The 18,224-nt window shown below is 43.8% G+C and overlaps 1 long non-coding RNA gene across 1 annotated transcript in view; it reads left to right on the top strand.

Annotated features, from left to right (window-relative positions):
* The window catches only part of BORCS5, a 103,171-nt gene extending 84,997 nt beyond the window's left edge, over nt 1-18,174 (top strand). The window contains exon 4 of the long non-coding RNA XR_002344101.1: nt 17,491-18,174. This is a non-coding gene — a long non-coding RNA (BLOC-1 related complex subunit 5). The remainder of the gene's footprint in view (nt 1-17,490) is intronic.

Here is an 18,224-nt window from a genome sequence, read left to right as displayed (position 1 = left end):
TCCTGTCACCTTGGCTGCAGCTTTTGGACTCACTAAGATAAAAATATGCCTTTCAGAATATGATATGCATGTGCCTCTACAAGTCCACTTCGTTTATGAACCCATTCAGCTCTGGGCTAGGCTCTGCTTTAGGTGTTAAGGATATATGCCTGCACGAAACAGAGTCCCTTCCTCATAGGCCTTACATTCCACTGGGGAAGCAGATAATAAACAAGATGAAAAAAGTAAAACATAGAGCATGTAAGATAAAGGCTAAGAATCAAAATATCAAACAAGAAAAGGAATTTGAAATTCAGTGGAGTAAAAGTTTTAGGTAGGATGGACCAGGAAGACCTTACTAGAAAGGAACTTTTAATATACAGCGCCAGCCAGAAGACTCTTCCTCAGAACTGTCTCTACCTAAAATTTACCAACATTTCTTTTGACCAACGGCAATCATGGTACCCAGGATCCTATTCGTTATTAACAATCTGTTCATTATCACATTTATCTGGATGTTCTGAGCTAAAGGCTTATTTGCTCTCTCTCATTGCTTGGGAGGACACGTGAGATCCATATTCCTTTTATCTTATTTTAAATTAATTTTATTGAAGTAAAGTTGATTTACAATGTTGTGTTAACTTCCGTATAGCAGAGTGGTTCAGAAATACCTATATATACATATTTTTAAAAATTCTTTTCCATTACCGATTATCACAGGATACTGAATATAGTTCCCTGTGCTCTCCAGTAGGACTTTGTTTATCAAAAGTACTCCTAAAACATCTCTAGAGTTTGCAGTGGTGGTGAACCCGACTAGTATCCATGAGGACTTGGGTTCGGTCCCTGGTCTTGCTCAGTGGGTTAAGGATCTGGCATTGCTGTGAGCTGTGGTACAGGTCGTAGACACAGCTCTGATTAGACCCCTAGCCTGAGAACTTCCATATGCCATGGGTACAGCCCTAAAAAGAGAAAAAAAAATTTTTTAATTAAAAATAAAAACATCTCTAATTATTTCAAGTCTCAAGGATTCCTAAAATCCTTCCCACTTTCTCTAGGACGTGTCCCTAGAACTCGAGGCCACAGTTAACTTTATTCTACTCCTGCTTTAGGATTGTGAGATTTTACTTTAATTTTCTTACTTAAAAAAGTTTTTTTAGGTATAGTTGATTTATAGTGTTCAGTCAATTTCTGCTGTACAGCAAAATGACTCAGTCACATGTATATATACATACATTCTTCTCGTATTATCTTCTACCATGTTCTGTTGGATTGTGAGATTTTAGATGCTTCACTCCCCAGATCTCCTTCTGCACATGAGTAGAGAGCTTGTGGCTTGTCTAAGGTCATTTGAAACCATTACTAGAATTGCTCTTGCAGAAAAGTTAAGGTGATGGTCAACTGGCAGCCCAGAGCAAATGGGATAATGAAGGTGAAAGTCCACTGCAGGACCCAAAGAGCTGTGTACATGAAAGGATTTTTTAAGCAAGTAAAAGTCATTTCTTTCAAATGCAAGCAAGTCCAACAGGGAGGTGATTGCAAGATGTTATTGCAGGGGCATGCACATTCGTGGCACAATTACAATACAGTTTAGTACTGATTTCTTCCTGCATCCTAGTGCAGCTCAGCTGTTGTCTTTTTCTTTTAATTGAAATATAGTTGATTTCCAATATCATGTTAGTTTCAGGGGTACAGCATAGTGATTATGTTGTGTGTGTGTGTGTGTGTGTTGTGTGTGTGTGTATGTGTGTGTGTTCTTTTTCAGATTCTTTTCCTTATAGGTCACTACAAAATACTGAGTGTAGTTCCCTGGGCTGTACAGCAAGTCCCTGTTGCTTATCTGTTTTATACATAGTAGTATTTATCCATTAACCCCAAACCTCTAATTTATCCCTCCGCCTGCCTTCCCCCTTTGGCAAGTGTAAGTTTGTTTTCTATGTCTGTGGGTCTATTTCCATTTTGTATATAAGTTCATTTGCGTCTTTCTTTTTTTAAGGTTCTACATATAAGCAATATCATATAATATTTATCTTTGGCTTACTTCACCTAGTGTGATAGTCTCTAAGTCCATCCATATTGCTGCCAATGGCATTATTTCATTCTTTTTTTATCAGCCACTTTCTCTTTCACCTTGCTGAGACCTAGACTCTGTGTCACCAGGTATCTGCCTTTCCATCTCATAATCATCATAGCTGTGTTCTGCCAAAGCCACTTACTGCAGGTCTCTCTCTGGTCTCCACTCCTCCATACCTCCTGTGAAATGCCAGCAGCCTGTCTAAAAGCACCCCTGCTCTCCCTGGTCAGGGGCTCTCCTGTCTCTTTCCTCCCCTCATGTTCAGGAAATGTTCACTGGGTGAATTTGCACGGGGAAGCTGATTTGTCACTTTAGCCGTGCACACAGGTTAGTGACACGGGCCTTTGGACTCTAGGCCAGGCATTTCAGGATAGGTGACCGGGCCCAGTGTTTAAGAGCTGGGCACCACCTGGGATCTGTCAGATTATGTCATCTCTGTCATCAGCGTCATCTCTCTCATCCTGGCCGCCTCTTGCTTCTTTCCTAAGGCACAGGACAGAGGATTTTAGCTGTAAAATCTTGACCTTCACACCACTTCCAAAGTCTGTTCTCTACTCTGAGTCAAAAGAGGGGGCTCGGAGTTCCTGTCATGGCTCAGCAGTTAACCAACCCCACTAGCATTCATGAGGATACAAGTTTGATCCCTGGCCTCACTCATTGGGTTAAGGATCCGGCGTTGCCGTGAGCTGTGGTGTAGGTCACAGACGTGGCTCAGATCTGGCATTGCTGTGGCTCTGGCATAGGCCAGCGGCTGTATCTCCGATTGGACCCCTAGCCTGGGAACCTCCATATGCCTCGGTATGGCCCCAAAAGACAAAAAGACAAAAAAGGGGGGGGGGTGTATTCATGGCTAGTTTGCGTGCATAAATGAGGGAATGAGAGAGCACATAATTAACCCAGTTTTACATCATTTAAAACCTTGGCTCAGGTTTTAAAATATTGAGTGTGTCACTTAGGCCATACAAACTTTCCTTTACGTCCCTTTAATCCTGGACATTGGGAAGGAGAGTCCAGGTTACTGCTGTGGCTCTCAGATTTTCTTCACCACCCGCCACTCCATCGCCAGCATGGCTCCTCCAGCTCTTCTCCTGATGTAGGCAGAAGAGGAGGAATAATAAAACAGCTGGGAGTTTTTTACCCTTTCACCATGTGCTGGATCTAGGATAGGGATTTTACATGCATTACATTGACTTCTGACAGGTACCGAAACCAAGGCAAACCGTTCAAAGTCACTCAGTTATTAAATGGAGGAGCTGAGACTCAGATGAGACCTAACCCCCACATTTGAGACTCCAGAGCCCATGCCTTTTCTCCTGTTCTTTTCCCTGTCTCTTGAGTTCTTGATCCAAAATTTTTCACTTCCCAACCCCTCTCCTTGTTTGTCCCTCACTTTCCCTGATCCCATCCTCCGCTTTCACAGTGTGTTTTTGTATTTTAAAGGTATCCTAAGGGGATGCAGCCACACTTAAGAAAATAACCCTGAAGATCTGTTTACATTTTGAAAGTGCCCCCCCCCCCAAAAAAAAGGGGGAGTGCCTCCTGTGTTCAGTGGGTCAAGGATCCGGCATGGATCAGTCCCTGGCCCAGGAATTTCCATATGCCATGGGTTCAGCCAAAGAAGAAAGGAAGGGAGGGAAGGAAGAAGGAAGGAAGGAAGGAAGGAAGAGAGCCAGCTAATTTTCCCATACTCCCAGTTTATCACTTTTGTGTGTGTGTGTGTGTGTGTGTGTGTGTGTGTCTTTTTTTGCCTTTTCTTGCCTTTTCTAGGGCCTCACCCGTGGCATAAAGAGGTTCCCAGGCTAGGGGTCTAATCGGAGCTGTAGCCGCCGGCCTGTGCCAGAGCCACAGCAATGCCAGATCTGAGCCATGTCTGTGACCTACACCATAGCTCATGGCAACGCCAGTTCCTTAACCCACTGAGCAAGGCCAGGGAGCGAACCCGCAACCTCATCGTTCCTAGTCGGATTTGTTAACCACTGAGCCATGACGGGAACTCCCCAGTTTATCACTTTTTTAAGAAAAGGGTTTTTCCCAGTATCTTGGATGGACCATGGTAGCAGTGAAGGTGGACGGAGGGACACTGTCAGGGAAGCTGGGCAGTGGACCGTGCTGCCCCCTCCCACTCAGGAGGGCTGCAGGGATGGAGGGCTTTAATGAAAGAAGAAGCAGAATAGGGACTTCTCAAGGCGGCCGAGGGTCTTCTAGGGTGTTTGTGGGCTCAGAACTAGCATCTGTCATAGTCCAGGGAAAGGCTGCAGCTCCAGGGTAGGCTGGAGGAGAGTGGGATTTCTGCCCTCAAGCTTTGATTTTTTTTTTTTTTTACCCTGATCTCTTTTCCTCTTTTGTGGCCTTTCAGTGTCACTCTCTAGCCCTTTTCTGATGGGGGTTGGGGGTGATAATCTGCCTGACTTGTATGTCTTTGGCTTTGGGAACCATTTAAAGGTTTTCGGCTTTTGTTCCTCCCTTCCTGCCTGGACATTATGCCTCTGACGGTAAGAAGGGGCACGGGGAAGCTGAACAAGTCCTAAAATAATCCCTGGGGCCCAGGGATGCCATGCAGATTCCCGAGATCCTCCTATGTCTTCATTCTCTTGAATACCCAGATAAAATGTGTTCCTTCACTGAGACATTCGGATACATTGTTTGAACAAAGGAAACAGGGTCACTTCAAAATGTCCATTATGTGGTAATCAATGCCATTCAGCCTGTGGTGTAATTAATGAAAACACTGGCGACAGTCTGCCCATTGTCTGTCCCTTGCGCAACAGGAAACTGCAGATGAATACGGAACTGGAGAGGGCTTACGTAATTCCAGAAGGACCCAGAAACCCCGCGCAGTTGTGACTGATATCCTCCTCAGTGCAGGTCTGGCCTACTGAGCAGGTTCCTATTCCCAAAGGACAAGGAGGCATTTGCTCAGTGTGACCCTGCCGTTTGATTTTTGACATCAGTTCGTGATAGATTTTTGTTTTCCTTGTGGCCAGGAATGGTGTCTTGAGAAACTTCTAAATCACAGTAGTGACACAGTTGTAATTCGTTTGACAAGGGACAGCTAGCTGTTGAAATGGAAGTGTCTCTGGCCATCTCTTGTTGCTGGCACAGCTGACAGCAGCATGGTTTGGGAGCCCTTCGGCCAGAAGAACTGGAGTTCAGCCCTGGCTCTGGCAGTGCCTGCTGTGTGGACTGACCCACTCGGGGGGTGGCCTTCCTCTGGAAAGTGAGGGGCGTGGGATTGAATGATTTCTGAGGACCCTTGCAGTGCTAAAATTCTGAATTCTGAGCCCCCTCAGTGAAGTCAAGGATTATGAAATGCTTGCACAAGTGAAAGGTCAGAGTACAAAGTGTACAACAAGTCTTTGCCAGTGAAAATGTCATTAAAGTTTATCTGCTACCAAATATTTTATTCCCTTTAGTCTCCTCTTAGGTTATGTTGTATGAATGTTCATGTTATGTCTGGCAAGTTGTTCTTTTTGTTATTAAGAAAATAAATAGTGGGGTTAAATTAGAAACAAAAGTATCCTTTCACTCTGCTGGAAAACTATAAAACTTCCCATTTATATTCATCTGTCAAGGATTTCAGAAAAGTGTTGAACACATTGCTCAAACTGGTATGTATGTAGTTGAAATGGTATTTGAGCTAGTGAGCTCTGTTGAAAAGGTAGATGGAGGAGTTCCATTGTGGCTCAGCGGTTAATGAACCCAACTAGTACCCATGAGGATGCAGGTGGGATCCTTGGCCTTGCTCAGTGGGTTAAGGATCTGGCATTGCCATGAGCTGTGGTGTAGGTTGCAGACTTGGCTTGGATCCTGCCTTGCTGTGGCTATGGTGTAGGCTGGCAGCTGTAGCTCCGATTTGACCTCTAGCCTGGAACCTCCATATATATGCCTTGGGTGTGGCCCAAAAAAGGAAAAAAAAAAAAGATAGATGGAGATTAGGCAAAAAAGCACTATTTTGAATTCTGTCTTCACTGTTAGTATGAGCTGTAGGACCCTGGACACGTTTTAGGATCTCTGACTCCCTGATTCTGCAGCTCCAGTAGGAGAAAGGTATTTTCCCTATAGGATTGTTGTGAGCAATAGGGATAATATACATGGTGTATATAGTACAATGCCTGACATTTAATTGATACTCGTGAATAGTAATTATAACTGTTATAAACATTGTTTTATTACATTAATAAAAATAACTAGGGAATGACTAAATGTTACGTAACGTGTTCTACCTTCCTCATCCTCATAATGATGTTCATTCATTCATAGATGGCTAAAAAAATAGTCCCCACTAGAATGGATTTCAGCTCTTGTTTTTGGTAGACCGTGTAGACCAAGATTTGCCAGAGAGGGATTTCTCTTCTTGTCTAACTTACAGATCAAAGGTGTGAGATGAGAATAAATGACAAGAGTTTACTTGTATAAGCGCCCATTGCAAACTGTTGTCTTCAGAAACAGAGTCACTGCAGAATGTCCAGTTATGTGGTAACTGGTGCCATTTAGCTCATGGCGTCATTAATGAAAACGTCTGCCCATTGTTTGTCAGTTGTGCAAGAGAGAGGTATCCTGGGGAAGATTCCCACAGAGAGCTCCCAAAACCTCTGTGGGAATGGAAATCTGGAGGAGGCTCAGAAAGCCAGACAACACAGAGCTGACGCAGAACAGCTTTTGTTGCAGTCTGGTATACCCTAACCTTTAGGATCTGTCCGAATCCCCACTAGATGGGTGGGGATTGAAGATGGAGGGTGGGCTAGAATGTACCAACCATTGATTGGTGGCAGGGGCAATCCACTCTCTGAAGTGGAGACAGCTAGTAGCATGAGTCAGAGGGAAAATCAGGAGGGGGCTGATGGATGAACGTTCAACAACTATGCCCCAGCAGTGGGTTCTTAGAGTTGAAGAAAGACCCTAAGAAGAAGGTGCTTCTAGTTGGAGTGACATTAAGAATGTGGCGCAGTGGAAACGAATCCAACTAGGAACCATGAGGTTGTAGGTTCAATCCCTGGCCTTGCTCAGTGGGTTAAGGCTCTTGGTGTTGCTGTGAGCTGTGGTGTAGGTCGAAGATGTGGCTCAGATCTGGCGTTGCTGTGCCTGTGGCGTAGGCCGGTGGCAATAGCTCCAATTCGACCCCTAGCCTGGGAACCTCATCTCGCCGTGGGTGAGACCCTCAAAAGACAAAATACAAAAAAAAAAAAAAAAAGAATGTGGCTTCTAAAGGTAAGAATTAGTAAGGAAGGTTCCAGGAAATTACTAAGAAATTGAGTTTGAGATGCCACTCACCCTTTTATAGTGTACAATGCAGTGGTTTTTAGTATATTCACAAAGTTGTGCAGCCAACATCAGTAATTCCAGAACATTTCATCCCCCCAAAGAAGCACTATATAAATTAGCAGTCACTCTCATGTTCCATCTCCTCTCCCTGGCAATCACTATTCTACTTCCTGTCTCTGGATTGCCTACTTCATGTAAATGGAATCATATACGTTGTGGCTTTGGGGGTCTGGGTTTTCACTTAGCATAATGTTTTCAAGGCTCATCCATGTCGTAGCTTATATCGGTATCACATCCCTTTTTATGGCTGAACAATATTCTGTTGTATGGATATACCACATGCTATTTATCCATTTATCAGTTGACAGACGTTTGGGTTGTTACTGCTTTGCGGCTATTGTGAGTAATGTTGCTTTGAACATTGGCTTACAAGTTTTGGCGTGAACGTTATGTTTTAGTTCACTTGAGTATATATCTGAGAGTGAAATTGCTAGGTCATATGGTTACTTTATGTTTGATTTTTGGAGAAACTAAATTGTTTTGCCTAGTGCTGCACCATTTTATGTTCCCAGTAGCAGTGCACAAGGGTTCCAATTTCTCCACATCCTCGCTAACACTTGTTATTGTCTGGCTTTTATTTTAAGCATCCTAGTGAATATGAAGTAGTATCTCTTTGTGGTTTTGATTTTCATTTTCTGCATAACTAAAGATGTTACGTGTCTGTGCTTACTGACCCTATTTATATCTTCTTTGGGGAATTCTGAGCCGTATTTGCAGGACCAATTTTGCTCCCGGGACAAAGATTAATACTAATTTATATAGTTATGCTAACTGCTTTCTAATTGGGAGGATTGGTGGTTTTGAGATTCAGAACATGTGACAGGGTGAAGCTTTTTATAAAACTTTGGCGTTCTCTTGTGGTGCAGCACGTTAGGGATCTAGTGTTGTCACTGCAGGTTTGATGCTGTGTCACGGCTTTAACCTGGCACAAGAAATTCCACATGCCCTGGGTGCAGCCAGAAAAAACAAGAACAAAAAAAAAAAAAAAAAAAATTGAAGCTTTTTCCTTTGAATGTAGTCATTTAATTGGAGAATTTATTAGTTTCACTTTAGTACTATGAAAAGCAAATCTCCAAACATATTCAGCCAGTCAGTGGAATTTGTTATAATAACCTTACATGTTTATAGCTCTCTTCTGTTTTTAGATCACTCGTGTATATATCATCTCATTTATACTCTTCATAACATGACTGTAAAAATAGGATGGATGGTTGGACAGGTATAATTATTACCATTTTTATTTATTTTATTTTTTTGCGTTTTAGGGCCTCCTTTGTGGCATATGGAAGTTCCCAAGCTAGGGGTTGAATCAGAGCTGCAGATGCTGGCCCATAACACAGCCACAGCCATGCCAGATCCTCATGGATACTAGTTGGGTTCTTAACCCAGTAAGCCACAATGGGAACTCCTTTTTCAAGAAATTTATGGGCGTTCCCATTGTGGCACAGTGGAAACAAATCCGACTAGGAACCATGAGGTTGTGGGTTCAATCCCTGACCTCACTCAGTGGGTTAAAGATCTGGTGTTGCCGTGAGTTATGGTGTAGGTCGTAGATGCCACTCGGATCCTATGTTGCTGTGGCTATGGTGAAGGCTGGCAGCTATATCTCCAATTCAGTCCCTAGCCTGGGAGCCTCCATATGCCCAGGTGCAGCCTTAAAAAGCCAAAAAAAAAAAAAAAAAGGAAATTTATGTAATTTTTTTGGCTGCTCGAACCCAGGCTTCAGTGGTGAAAGCACCAAATCCTAACCACCAGACCACCAGGAAACTCCTTATGTAACAGTTTTTGAAGCAGTGTACTCTTGTTGGAGAAGATACCATTTATTAAAACTCTTCTGCTTGCTTTCAAAAATAATTTTAGAAAAAAAAATATACATACATGTGAGTACACACATATATTTTTATTTTACCATGTTGAGTAGCACCAAACAATGGTAATAGTAACTCATCCTCATGGCTGAACATAAAAGTCAAAAACACATGGAAGGACTTGTATGCTAATAATGATTTTAGTTGTTATGTAGTGTTGTTATGTAGGGAACTTTGGGATGAGTAATGGACTCTGTGGTAAGATTTTCAGTAGCAGAAATCCAGAACAAAAATAAAACATGTCAGCAAAAAATACAATGGTGAATTTTCCTGAGTGATGTGTAAGCCTTGGAGACGGTTAATGTAAGAGGGCTGAGGCATAACAATAGCTCCCCACCTTTACAACAGAGGTCCATGTGCCTATTTGAAAATCTTAAAAGTGTCATCATTTTTTCTACCCTTCTTTACTTAATCTTGCTTTTCTTTCTTTCTTTCTTTCTTTTTGCAGGGGGCTGAACCTGCAGCATATGGAAGTTCCTGGGCTAGGGGTCAAATCAGCTGCCAGCCTACACCACAGCCATAGCCAGACCACATCAAAGCCTCATCCGCAGGCTACACCACAGCTCACGGCAGTGCCGGATCCTTAACCCACTGAACGAGGCCAGGGATTAAACCGGCCTTCTCATGGATACAAGTCGAGTTCTTAACCTGCTGAGCCACAACAGGAACGCCTAATCTTGCTTTTCAAGTTTTCATGTAAAAGAGGTTTCTCAACATAGTCTCTGTTTCAGTTCACATTTATTTTATTGGATAATGATTTTTTTTTTCCATTATAGCTGGTTTATAGTGTTCTGTCAATTTTCTACAGTATAGAAAGGTAACCCAGTCACACATACACATATACATTCTTTTTTCTCACTTTATCATGCTCCATCATAAGTGACTAGATATAGTTCCCAGTGCTATACAGCAGGATCTCATTGCTTATCCATTCCAAAGGCAATAGTTTGCATCTATTAACCCCAAATTCCCAGTCCATCCCACCCCTACCCCTCCCCCTTGGCAACCACAAGTCTGTTCTCTAGACCTAAGTCTGTCTTACGTTTAAGTCATTAAGCCATTTTGAGTTAATTTTTGGGCCTGGTGTGAGGGTGTGTTCCAGTTTTATTGATATACATGCAGCTGTCCAGTTTTCCCAGCACCACTTGGTGAAAAGACTGTCTTTTTCCCATTTTATATTCTTGCCTCCTTTGTTAAAGATTAATTGACTGTAGGTGTCTGGGTTTTATCCCTGGTTCTCTTTTCTCTTCCATTGGTCTGTATGTCTGTTTTGGTACCGGTACCACACTGTCTTGATGACTGTGGCTTTGTACTGTTGCCTGAAGTCTGGGAGAGTTATGCCACCTGCTTGGTTTTTGTTCCTCAGGATTGCTTTGGCACTTCTGGGTCTTTTGTGGTTCCATATAAATTTTTGGATTGTTGTAGTTCTGTGAAAAATGTCACGGGTGATTTGATAGGGACTGCATTGAATCTGTAGATGGCATTGGGTAGTATGGTCATGTTTACAGTGTTATTTTTTCCAATCCAGAAGCATGGAATATCTTTCCATTTCTTTGAATCCTCTTGAATTTCCTTGATGAATGTTTTATAGTTTATTTATTCCTAGGTATTTGTTTTATAGTTTATTTATTCCCAGGCATTGGATTTTTAGGGATGCAATTTTAAAAGATATTTTTGTATTCCTTTTCTAATATTTCATTGTTAGTATACAGAAGTGCATCAGTTCACATATGTCTTATAATTTATGGAGCTCTGTTTTCCCCGGGAGCTGCTCCAGGTGATTATACCTGTTATCTTCTCATTCCTCACATTAAGTGAGGTAAGTCCTATCATTATCCCTGGTTTAAAGGTGAAAAAATTGAGGCTCAAAGAGGTTAAGTAATTGGTTAAAGGTCATAAAGATAATCAGTCATATGCACACCCAGGATTTTGACCCAGTTCTGTCTGATAACACAGTCTTTACCTGAGCTTTGTGTACTTGGCCATAAAGCTGGAATGATTCCTCAGACTCACATGAACTCTGGTTCTTTTGTTGCTTCTGTGGAAACCCTCTCTCTTCCTGTGAGGCCACCCCTCTCAGAGTGACTCAGAGTGACATCAGCTCCAGCTCAGAGAGGCTTCAGATGTCTAAACATGTCCTTTACAGGGTCTGGTTGGTCACTTCCCACCTGAGGGAAAAGCTCTGGGGAAACCTGGAAGGTGAGCTCTTGAGAATTTAAGCCAATGGGTCTGAGAACACCTGAGTCCTTTTCTGCCACCTCAGCTCTTTGGGAGAGTCCCCGGAACAGGTTTCTCCAGAGGTGAAGTGCACAGCCCCGGTGGGTGCTGGCATCATGAGTGGCCACTTCTCCTCTGGCTGCAGTAACTACCCAGAGACAGTGGATGGTATTCAGGATAGTCTTGATCATGGACTCGAAGCCTCCAGGGTCCTCGGAGTGATTTGAGAACTGACCAGAATGTTTTCTCCTCTATACTCCTGGGGCTTCTGCAAAGGAGTTCTGGGGGGACTACTGTCTGGTTCACATCCAGCTACTCATTTTCCCTGATCTGTAGTCCAGCTTACTTAGCAGTCCTGCGGGGTCCATCTTCAGGCAGGTTTTGCTCTTTTACCTCCTTGGATCTTTCATCCCAAGAGGGCTGGGTCCCACTTGGAGCTAATCTCCAGCAGGCCTCTTCCCTGAGGTCCTCACTCACTTCCAGGGGCTCTTCACTGTACCCCCAACGACCCCCCAACCCCCGCCAGCCTTCTGTTCTTTTGAATAAATTCCTTTGATATTCAGCTCATCAGTTGGAGGCATACTTTCCTGGAAAGGATCTTAATTCTCCCTTTAAAGGTCTTAAAAGCAGACTTTCTTTAGAAATTCAATGAATGCTTTAATGAGGCAGAGGCCAAAGTCAGTTCTCCTGGAAAGATCCCAAATTTGGATTTTTTCTTAATATTGAATTGTAAGAGGTCTTTATATATTCTGGATGTGTCTATTATCATATATATATGTGTAGAGTATCTTCTCTTTGTGGTTTGCCATGTCATTTTCTTAATTGTATCTTTCAAGGAGAAGGGGTTTTTGGTTGTTTTTTAAATTTTATCGGTGCATAGTTGACTTACAGTGTTGCTTTAGTTTCAGGTGTACAGCAAAGTGAATCAAATATCCATTCTTATAGGTATGACAAACTACTGAGTAGATTTCCCTGGGCCATACAGTAGGTTCTTGTTAATCATCTACTCTATATAGTAGTGTGTATATGCTACTCCCATCCTCCCAATTCCTCCCCTACCCGCATGGTTTTCCCTGTGGTAACCATAAGGTTGGTTTTGAAATTTGTGAGTTTCTGTTCTATAAGCAAGTTCCTTTGTGTCATTTTTTATTAGATTCCACATATAAGTGGTACCATATATTTGTCTTTCTCTGTCTGGCTTCACTCAGTATGATAATCTCTAGGTCCATCCATGTTGCTGCAAATGACATTATTTCATTCTTTTTTTATGGCAGAGTAATATTCCATTGTATATATATTATGTACCACAACTTCTTTATCCATTCTTCTGCCAAAGGACATTTAGGTTGTTTCTGTGTCTTGGCTATTGTAAATAGTGCTGCTATGAACATAGGGGTGCATGTATCTTTTCAAATTATGGTTTTTCCCTGGATATATGCTTAGGAGTGAGATTGCTGGATCACAGTTTTAATGAAGATCAATTTAACCTTTTTTTTTGTTTGTTTTATGGTTAATGTGTTTTGGACCTAAGAAATCTTTGCCTGTCTGAAGGTAGCAAAGATTTTTCTATGTTTTCTTCTAAAAGTTCTATAGCTTCTATGTTTAGGTCTGTGATCTATTTCATGCTCATTTTTGCAAGGGCTGAGGTGTAGAGATTCAGGTTTATTTTTTCCCCTTATATAGAGATATAGTTATACTCCCACAAATTGTTGGAAAACTTTCTTTTCCCCATTAAATTACCTTGGAAACTTTGTAAAAAAAAATCAGTTGAACACATATGTTTAGATCTGTTGCTATACTCTGTTTATTTTATTGATCTGTACATGTCTGTCTCTATGCTAACGCCACTCTATCCTGATCACTGTTAGCTTTATATTAAGTCTTTAAATCAAGTACTGTAAATCTTCAAACTTTGTTCTTTTTCAAAATTCTTTTGACCATTCTGTTTACTTAGAATCGGCTTGTCAAATCCTTCTGGAATTTTGATTAAAATTGTAAATCAATCTATAAATTGATTTGGCAAGAACTGACATCTTTGTTTGCTGTTTTACTTTTCAGGGTCTTGCTTGTAGCTTATGGAAGTTCCCAGGCTAGGGTCAAATTGGAGCTGTAGCTGCCGGGCTGCGCCATAGCTCACAGCACCACTGGATCCTTAACCCACTGGGCGAGGACAGGGATCAAACATGAGTCCTCATGGATACTGTTTGGGTTCATTACCACGAGCCACAGTGGGAACTCCACAATTGATTTTTTTATATTGACCTTGCACCTCTGCAAAATTCACTTGTTGGATTTATTAGTTTTGGGTAGACTCCTTAAGAATCTTTTGTAGTAGGTACAGTATCATGTCATCTGCAGATAAGACCCTTTTACTTATTCCTCCCTGGTTCCTATGCCTTTCGTTTCTTTGGTTGACTCATTACACAAGCTGGGTCCTCCAACATTGGATAGAGGGATGGGAGTGAACATCCTTGCTTGTTCGTAATCTTAAGGAGAAAAGTGTCTTTCACCACTAACTGTGTAAGCTGTCTTTTTTTTTTTTTTTTTTAGCTTTTTATTTTAGGGCTGCACCCATGGTATATGGAAGTTCCCAAGGGCTCCAGTGCCAGCCTACACCACAGCCACAGCCACAGCACCACCAGATCCTTAACCCACTGAGCCAGGCCTGGGATCGAAAGCTACCTCTTCATGGATACTAGTTGGGTTTGTTACCGCGGAGCCACAACGGGAACTCCAGCTGTCATTTCTTGTAGATACCCTTTATTAGATTGAGGAAGTTTCCTTCTGTTCCTTATTTGCTGGAATTTTTTTTATAATTGAATTTGTTGAATGCTTTTCCTGCACTTATTGAAATGATTATATGATTTTTAACTTTGATTATATGGAAATGGCAAGTTCCTTTGATTTTCAGATGCTGCAAAGACTTATCATATCCTTAGCTAAACCTCTCGGTAATGATATAATATCTTTTTTTGTAAGTTGCTAGATTTGGGTTGCTAAAGTTTTGGATTTATTGCTGGCAGTGTACCAACCAGGTACACAAGGTATTTGGAGCCACATTAGATGCCTTCCACAGATATGTCTAATGTCTTAGTAAAGGCTGTACTTACACCCACAAATAACCTTACCTCCTTTGCCACCTGCCTTTGAGATGTGCTGCCTCCAGAGACAGTTTATGGATATGCGGGCAGGGTTTGACGTTTGAGTCTAAGAGTCAGTGGTGAGTTGGTGAGTTCCTTAGGGCAGAGAGCTCATCACATTCATTCTGTCAGTGTAAGATTGAATCCAACTGGTGTTACAGAGACCTGGGATCAGGGCGGCTTCCACAGAATGGAAGTTCATTGTTCTCTCCCAGGCCTGGTATGACTCTTATCGGGAAAGTCCTCATGGACCCAGACTTTGCCGACACAAGGATTGTGTCTGTAGTTGTTCTCGTGGTCCACAGGGGCTGCATCTGCATTTCAGCAGCAGCAGAGGGAGGGAAGGGACGGAGGAGAGAAAAGGAGGAGCAGGCAGCAAACTTTTAAGGAAGCTGCCTGGAAGCTGCCATGAGAGACTGCCACACATACGTGACCTTAGTCATGTGCTCACAGCAAGGCCAGGGTTTTGAGGCACAAGTCGTGTGGAATAAATAGTCCTTCTTAGTTGGAAAATCTAATGGTTTTTTGCATTTCAAATGGTTTTTTTCTGGAAGTACCTGAAACAAAGTTATTTGCAACATTTCCCCTTTTGGACCCAGCTTCCTGGAATAATAAAGTCATGTTAACAGAGAGTGGAAGAGGAAACTCATATTAATGTGCACAGCACACCATGTGAGTGTACATGGTTTTGGTTCTCAATATTTGTATTGCTAGGACCTTGCATGGTGCACGCGCACAATGATACTCATGTCTGTGGACTCCATGTGCTGCATTTCTGCTTCCTTGGCAGAATCTTTGTGCCAGAATAGCAGTAGAAAGGTGAACATGTTCCAGATTGTCACAATGGTAATAAGATTCAGGAGTTCCCGTCGTGGCACAGTGGTTAACGAATCTGACTAAGAACCATGAGGTTGCGGGTTCGATCCCTGGCCTTGCTCCGTGGGTTAAGGATCTGGCGTTGCCGTGAGCTGTGGTGTAGGTTGCAGATGCGGCTCGGATCCTGCGTTGCTGTGGCTCTGGCATAGGCTGGCAGCTACAGCTCTGATTAGACCCCTAGCCTGGGAACCTCCATATGCCGCTGGAGCAGCCCTAGAAAAGGCAAACAAAACAAAACAAATGGTAAGATTCAGAACTGCATTAGTTGCTGACCTGGCCTAAAGTCATGTCAGACATGCTTGAGTGAGTCTGTAGCTGGGCTTCGTGGTTCATACTAAGGTAGGGGCTGGGGTCAGGAGCCCCGTTGTCTCAAGACAGCAAAGGCAGGGGCTGGAGAAGTAGGCATTACCCATTTCAGTACACATTTCCAGGTATCAAAATCTTACTGGTACCAGAGGGAGACTTTCCTTGCAGCACTCAGAAGGAATGGGAAGGGATTGAAAAGACGGTAACTTTTCTGTCAGGTGATTTGATGTGCTCGAGGTATAAGATTGTGTCCACCTTGTGTGGAGTTTCCCTCTCTGGTGGATTTTGTTTTTTCGCCCTGCACCCTCCCTTTCACTGGCTGGTTTTTTGTCCCCTTGGCATTGCAGAACAAGGGGCAAGAGAACCAGTGTAGAAAAAACAAGCATTAAGTTCTTCTAACACTCCCCCCACACACTCACCATCCCTCCCCCCCCCAACACATATAAAAATAGAACCGTGGCGTTCCCTTTGTGGCTCAGTGGGTTAAGAACCCGACATGGTGTCTGTGAGGATGTGGGTTTGATCCCTGGCTTTGCCCAGTGGGTTGAGGATCTGGTGGTGGTGTGGCTGTGGTGTAGGCGGGCAGCTACACCTCTGATTCAGTCACTGGCCTGGGAACTCTCATGTGCCACAGAGGTGGCTGTAAAACAAAACAAAAAAACTGGTTATTTTTTGGGCAGGCTTAGGGAGGGAGGACTGAGTCTCTTAAATGTTAAGAGTGTTGAATGTTTTGATTTTGTCTTTATCACACCACTTTTGGCTCTGCTGTGACTTACATGGTGTGCCAGTACTTCACCCAACACCGGGGTTGGGCAGGGCTGTGCTTCTCAGAGAGACAGGAAGGGTTGAGGTAGCATTTGAGCTTTGGGACAGAAATGTGAATCCCAGTGGTGTGACTGTTTCTTCCCTGGTTGGAGAGGGTGTGGATGCAGGTCCGTGCGGGTGGGGTGGGGGGGTGGTTTACAGGCATGGACACACTGTTGGTCCCTTCCCTGTTTTTATCCAGGTAAAGGTTCCAAAGAGCTTCACCAGGGGAGGAAAAGAGGTCACAGAAGGGGAGCCCAGAGCTTCAAGTTTGACAGGGTGGGGGGTGCACAATTCAGCCCTCACAGTTTTCGAGGCACGGGAGAGACCTGACTCGGTTGGCATTTGCTGTCCTGGCCGGGGGTGCCACCCCAGCTGCGCAGCTTCCCTGCAGTGACTGCAGCCACCAGGGAGGAGGGAGGAAGCAATCCTGAGCTGGTGTGTTTGCATGTGTCACCTCATTGAGTCCTCACAGCAACCCTGCAAGTCTGCAGTCAGTTCCCTGGTTTTGGAGATGAAGAGCCTGAAATAGAAAGGATAAGAATTAGCCACTCAAGTGGCAGAGCCAGAGTCACACCCTAGTCTGTCTGATTTCCAAACCCAGGACTCTTTCCTGTAGATAGAAAGAGCTAGAAGCCCCAGGGTCTCAGCCAGGTCTCCGTAGCTCACGCTCCCAGAACACAGAGCTGGAAACTGTCTCTGCTGCCTCCCTCGGAGGCTGGTTCTGGGGCAGTGGCTGGGAAGGGCCGTGTTGGGGAAGGTTTTTTCTTATGCCCAGTGCATCCTGGAAAGCTGGTCACCCCCCTGTGGCCTGCGGCTCAGCACCTGCGTGCTTATCCCCCCTCCTCATGACAGGATTTGTTTCCACCGGACTGAATGCGTCTCGCTTCTTTCCCTTCTGCAGATGGATCTGTCTGTAGAAACCCTCTTCAGCTTCATGCAGAGCGCCAGAAAAGATACGCCAAATACGCAGAGCAGATCCAGAAGGTCAACGAAATGTCGGCTATCCTACGCCGCATCCAGATGGGTATCGACCAGACGGTGCCGCTGCTGGAGCGGCTCAACAGCCTGCTGCCCGAGGCCGAGCGCCTGGAGCCCTTCAGCATGAAGCCTGAGCGGGAACTCAGGCTCTAGCCACTTCACCCCACCAGCTGTGGGCGTAGATCAGCATCGCCAGGGCCCTGGGACGATTGGAACCACAGTCATGGGAGGTGACCGAAGGCCACTGGAGGCGTTGACACTCCTGAGGGCAGGGGAAGCGGTCCAGCCCCGCTGGAGACCCGTGAGGCCCAGCCCTTCCCTCCTGCACTTTCCCTGCAAAGCCAACAAACCAACTCTCAGTGGTCACCGAAGGTGGAACGTCTGAACTGTTAGGAATTCTTTACAGAACTTTGCCTCGGGAATTATTTTTATTTTGTTTAGTTGCATTTTTTTTTTTAATTGACAGTGTCTATTACCTAGTCTTAGCTTGCAGAGTGAAAATGTCAAGGGTAAAAATATTTTAAGAAGCTCTGTGTTTTTGATGCCTTGGTGCCATTTCTCTCAGTAGGCTGTCTGGGTTGTAAACATAAAGAATGAATTTAATCCAGGTGTGTGTGTGTTGTGCTCCCATCGCAACAGGTTTTCATCTGCCTGGCG

Source organism: Sus scrofa, chromosome 5, assembly GCF_000003025.6.
Source record: "Sus scrofa isolate TJ Tabasco breed Duroc chromosome 5, Sscrofa11.1, whole genome shotgun sequence".
NCBI classification, from domain to species: domain Eukaryota; kingdom Metazoa; phylum Chordata; class Mammalia; order Artiodactyla; family Suidae; genus Sus; species Sus scrofa.
Note: the sequence above shows the minus strand (reverse complement) of the source record. Positions and strands in the feature narration are given on the sequence as shown.